We start from the raw sequence: 6039 nt of genomic DNA on the forward strand, positions 1-6039 counted from the left end.
CAAACTACTACAACCGGGTAAGACATATTCCTATTGTAAATCAAACTACTACAACCGGGTAAGACATATACCTATTGTAAATCAAACTACTACAACTGGGTAAGACATATTCCTATTGTACATCAAACTACTACAACCGGGTAAGACATATTCCTATTGTAAATCAAACTACTACAACCGGGTAAGACATATTCATATTGTAAAACAAACTACTACAACCGGGTAAGACATATTCCTATTGTATAACAAACTACTACAACCGGGTAAGACATATTCCTATTGTAAATCAAACTACTACAACCGGGTAAGACATACTCCTATTGTAAATCAAACGACTACAACAGGGTAAGACATATTCGTATTGCTAAACAAACTACTACAACTGGGTAAGACATATTCCTATTGTAAAACAAACTACTACAACCGGGTAAGACATATTCGTATTGCTAAACAAACTACTACGACTGGGTAAGACATATTCGTATTGCTAAACAAACTACTGCTTCTGGTAAGACATATTCGTATTGCAAAACAAACTACTACAACTGGGTAAGACATATTCATATTGTAAATCAATCTACTACAACTGGGTAAGACATATTCCTATTGTAAAACAAACTACTACAACTGGGTAAAACATATTCGTATTGCTAAACAAACAACTGCCTCTGGTAAGACATATTCGTATTGCAAAACAAACCACTACAACTGGGTAAGACATATTTGTATTGCTAAACAAACTACTGCTTCTAGTAAGACATATTCGTATTGCAAAACAAACCACTACAACTGGGTAAGACATATTTGTATTGCTAAACAAACTACTTTTTCAGGGTAAGACATATTCGTATTGCAAGGCAAACTACTACAACTGGGTAAGATATATTCGTATTGCTAAACAAACTACCGCTTCTGGTAAGACATATTCGTATTGCAGAACAAACTACTACAACTGGGTAAAACATATTCGTATTGCTAAACAAACTACCGCTTCTGGTAAGACATATTCGTATTGCAGAACAAACTACTACAACTGGGTAATACATATTCGTATTGCTAAACAAACAACTGCCTCTGGTAAGACATATTCGTATTGCAAAACAGACTACTACAACTGGGTAAGACATATTCGTATTGCTAAACAAACTACTTTTTCAGGGTAAGACATATTCATATTGTAAATCAAACTACTACAACTGGGTAAGACATATTCGTATTGCTAAACAAACTACTACAACTGGGTAAGACATATTCGTATTGCTAAACAAACTACTACAACTGGGTAAGACATATTCGTATTGCTAAACAAACTACTACAACTGGGTAAGACATATTCGTATTGCTAAACAAACTACTACAACTGGGTAAGACATATTCGTATTGCTAAACAAACTACTACAACTGGGTAAGACATATTCGTATTGCTAAACAAACTACTACAACTGGGTAAGACATATTCGTATTGCTAAACAAACTACTACAACTGGGTAAGACATATTCGTATTGCTAAACAAACTACTACAACTGGGTAAGACATATTCGTATTGCTAAACAAACTACTACAACTGGGTAAGACATATTCGTATTGCTAAACAAACTACTACAACTGGGTAAGACATATTCGTATTGCTAAACAAACTACTACAACTGGGTAAGACATATTCGTATTGCTAAACAAACTACTACAACTGGGTAAGACATATTCGTATTGCTAAACAAACTACTACAACTGGGTAAGACATATTCGTATTGCTAAACAAACTACTATTTCAGGGTAAGACATATTCGTATTGTAAATCAAACTACTACAACCGGGTAAGACATATTCGTATTGCTAAACAAACTACTTCATCCGGGTATGACATATTCCTATTGTAAATCAAACTACTACAACCGGGTAAGACATATTCGTATTGCTAAACAAACTACTACAACTGGGAAAAACATATAAGTATTGTAAATCAAACTACTACACCCGGGTAAGACATATTCGTATTGCAAAACAAACTACTCCAACTGGGTAAGACATATTCCTATTGTAAATCAAACTACTACAACCGGGAAAGACATATTCGTATTGCTAAACAAACTACTACAACTGGGTAAGACATATAAGTATTGTAAATCAAACTACTACAACCGGGTAAGACATATTCGTATTGCAAAACAAACTACTCCAACTGGGTAAGACATATTAGTATTGTAAATCAAGATACTACAACCGGGTAAGACATATTCCTATTGCTAAACAAACTACTACAACTGGGTAAGATATATTCGTATTGCTAAACAAACTGCTACAACTGGGCTAGACATATATGTATCGTAAAACATTCGTATTGTAAAGCAAACTAATGCTACTGGGCAAGACATATTCGTATTGCTAAACAAACTACTACAACTGGGTAAGATATATTCGTATTGCTAAACAAACTACTACAACTGGGCTAGACATATATGTATCGTAAAACATTCGTATTGTAAAGCAAACTAATGCTACTGGGTAAGACATATTCGTATTGCTAAACAAACTACTACAACTGGGTAAGACATGTTCGTATTGCAAAACAAACTACTACAACTTGGTAAGACATATTCGTATTGTAAAACAAACTACTGCTTATGGGTAAGACATATTCGTATTGTAAAACAAAAAACTGCTACTTAGTAAGACATACACTTGTATTCGTAAGACGAAAGAACTTTATTTACAATTATGTCAATATATTTATTTTAAATCTGAAGAGCCAAGTAAAGGGTGAAAGCAGCTTATTTTTTAGTCAATCGTTAGATCTATTTTTTTCTATATTTCCTTTTATATATGCTCCTCGTTTTATATGCAACCTCGTTTACTGCTAACACATTTCAATGTCTCGTTTCTCGTTTTCTTAAGAATTCCTCTATATACTTCTCTCAATTTATCGCCAAATCGTTTTATGACGCCAAATTGCTCTGACAAATTTAGGCAATATAACGAGTGTTTAATGTATACCTTAGATGAATTAACGAAATAAGCATACTGCCGCCATCGCTAAAGAAACGAATGTAGATTGTATTATTATTTTATACCCTTTTTTTGTGCTCAAATCTGGCTCCTCTTTCTTGTGACGGTCACAATGTATATCATTATGAAGCAATCGATATATTCCTCACAGTCAACCTTACAAGTTTTCATACGCACGTGTGCATTTGACATTTTCCTCAATTGTAACGTTCAACGTGGTATGCAGTGTATAGTATTAGATATATACTTTTACACACTGTACTTTAGTTAATATACACTATAACATAATCTGGTTTGCATCATTACCGGTATATAACTGAGATACACCCACAGTTGTCGCATTTGACAACCTTCCATACACAGTTTCAAGTACATGTGTGCAAGTGTATTAAGAAATATCTTATATGAAATATTTAAACCTGCCTTATTATGATAAAAATCGTTTCATGCATTAACAACAGTAAAATATTTATATATGAACCGATCAGTCTACCAATTCTTGAATTGGTACCTCCACTGTATATTGGCAGTTTAGCGTACAATGCACCCTTAACCAATTTATGGCCTATTCTTATACATGTCCTTCAACTGGAATTTGGCAGTTAAGCAAGCAATATGCCCATAACCGGTTTTTGGCCTTAAGCTAAACTTCTCTTATGTACTAAACTGATTTCTACCACAATCTCAGTCGGAAACAGCTAATTTCACTCATGTCCATGTCATATTTAACTAACTCGAGTGAAATAAATACCATATTCAACAACCAATCGATGTGTAACCTCTATATATCACCAGAATACCTTACACCATTATAATAGTATCTATTGAAGACCCAAGCTCAGGGAAGATCTATACAAAATCGTTTCATTATAATGAGTTCCGCCGTCCATTGCCCTGTTTTTTTGACATGAACGTTCTTTAAATGAAAAATATCAAGCTTAGGGATTAATAAGAATACCAGTCGCTCGCGGATCGGTTGTACAATTAACCCAAACAAACATGGCGAACACATTAATTACATTAAAACAAAAGGAAACTTCATTTATAACGTCCCTGTCATCACCGGATGTTCGCACTAAATATAAACCGGAAATCCTCCCTATTGGTATCGCAAATGGTCACGTAGTTAATTGTGTTTGGTCACCATATGCATGTTGTTGATAATCAGCTGGTCAGGTGTAGGCGAATGCTGGTCAAGACGACTAGTAGGAACTACTTCAGTCAGTGAGGGTGTTACAAACGAATCGTTAGTGCACAGCACTGCCTTCTATGTATAAGTACACGGTGAAGCCCTTCAGTTATTGAAGAAGTGTCGGCTATGACGAATATTTCAGGTTAAGAGGAATGATCATCCTAATTATGACCTGGGTTATCGGTTTCTGTTAAGTGTGCTGACCTGGGTTATTGGTTTTTGTTAAGTGTGCTGACCTGGGTTATTGGTTTCTAGACTAAACGTTTATCTGTGTTTTCAGTAGCAAGACGGAGCGTTTACTTGGATTATTGGTTTTTAGACTAAGCCTTTATCTGCGTTTTATTGGTTTCTACACTAAGCGTTTATCTATGTTTTCAGTGTCCAGACGGAACGTTGACTAAGATTATTGGTTTCTAGACTAAGCGTTTATCTGTGTTTTCAGTGTCCAGACGGAACGTTGACTAGGATCATTGGTTTCTAGACTAAGCGTTTATCTGTGGATTCAGTGTCCAGACGGAGCGTTTACTTGGTTTATTGGTTTCTAGACAACAAGTTTATCTGTGGTTTCAGTGTCCAGACGGAGCGTTTACTAGGGTTATTGGTTTCTAGACTAAACGCTTATCTATGTCTTCAGTGTCCAGACGGAGCGTTTACTAGGGTTATTGGTTTCTAGACTAAGAGTTTATCTGTGTCTTCAGTGTCCAGACGGAGCTTTTTCTAGGGTTATTGGTGTTTACATTTAGCGTTTATCTGTGTTTTCAGAGTCCAGACGGAGCGTTTACTAGGGTTATTGGTTTCCAGACTAAGAGTTTATCTGTGTTTTCAGTGTCCAGACGGAGCGTTTACTAGGGTTATTGGTTTCTAGACTAAGCGTCTATCCGCGTTTTAGTGTCCAGACGAAGCGTTTACTTGGTTTATTGGTTTCTAGACTAAGCGTTTATCTATGTTTTCAGTGTCCAGACGGAGCGTTTACTAGGGTTATTGGTTTCTAGACTTAGCGTTTATCTGTGTTTTCAATGTCCAGACGGAGCGTTTACTAGGATCATTGGTAACTAGACTAAGCGTTTATCTGTGTCTTCAGTGTCCAGACGGAGCTTTTACTTGGATAATTGGTTTCCAGACTTAGCGTTTATCTGTTTTTTCAATGTCAATATGGAGCGTTTACTAGGGTAATTGGTTTCTAATCTGAGCATCTATCTGCATTTTTAGTGTCCAGACGAAGCGTTTACTAGGTTTATTAGTTTCTAGACTGAGCGTTTATCTGTGTTTTCAGTGTCCAGACGGAGCGTTTACTAGGTTTATTGGTTTCTAGACTAAGCGTTTATCTGTGTTTTCAATGTCCAGACGGAGCGTTTACTTGGATAATTGGTTTCCACACTTAGCGTTTATCTGTGTCTTCACTAGCCAAACGGAGCGTTTACATGGATAATTGGTTTCTAGACTAAGCGTTTATCTATGTTTTCAGTGTCGTGACGGAGCGTATACTTGGGTTATTGGTTTCTAGACTAAGCGTTTATTTGTGTTTTCAGTGTCCAGACGGAGAGTTAACTAGGATTATTGGTTTCTAGACTAAGCGTTTATCTGTATTTTAAGTGTCCAAACGGAGCTTTTACTTGGATAATTGGTTTCTAATCTGAGCATCTATCTGCATTTTTTGTGTCCAGACGAAGCGTTTACTAGGTTTATTGGTTTCTAGACTAAGCGTTTATCGATGTTTCCAGTGTCCAGTCGGAGCGTTTACAAGGGTTATTGGTTTCTAGACTAAGCGTTTATCTATGTTTTCAGTGTCCAGAAGCAGCGTTTACTAAGATTATTGGTTTCTAGACTAAGCGTTTATCTGTGT

General features: G+C 36.0%; 1 protein-coding gene across 1 annotated transcript in view; it reads left to right on the forward strand.

Annotated features, from left to right (window-relative positions):
- The window catches only part of LOC110451828 (guanine nucleotide-binding protein G(i) subunit alpha-like), a 41714-nt gene that overhangs the window by 1318 nt on the left and 34357 nt on the right, over positions 1-6039 (forward strand). The window lies entirely within an intron of this gene.

This window comes from Mizuhopecten yessoensis, unplaced genomic scaffold (assembly GCF_002113885.1).
Source record: "Mizuhopecten yessoensis strain PY_sf001 unplaced genomic scaffold, ASM211388v2 scaffold6211, whole genome shotgun sequence".
Lineage (NCBI taxonomy): Eukaryota > Metazoa > Mollusca > Bivalvia > Pectinida > Pectinidae > Mizuhopecten > Mizuhopecten yessoensis.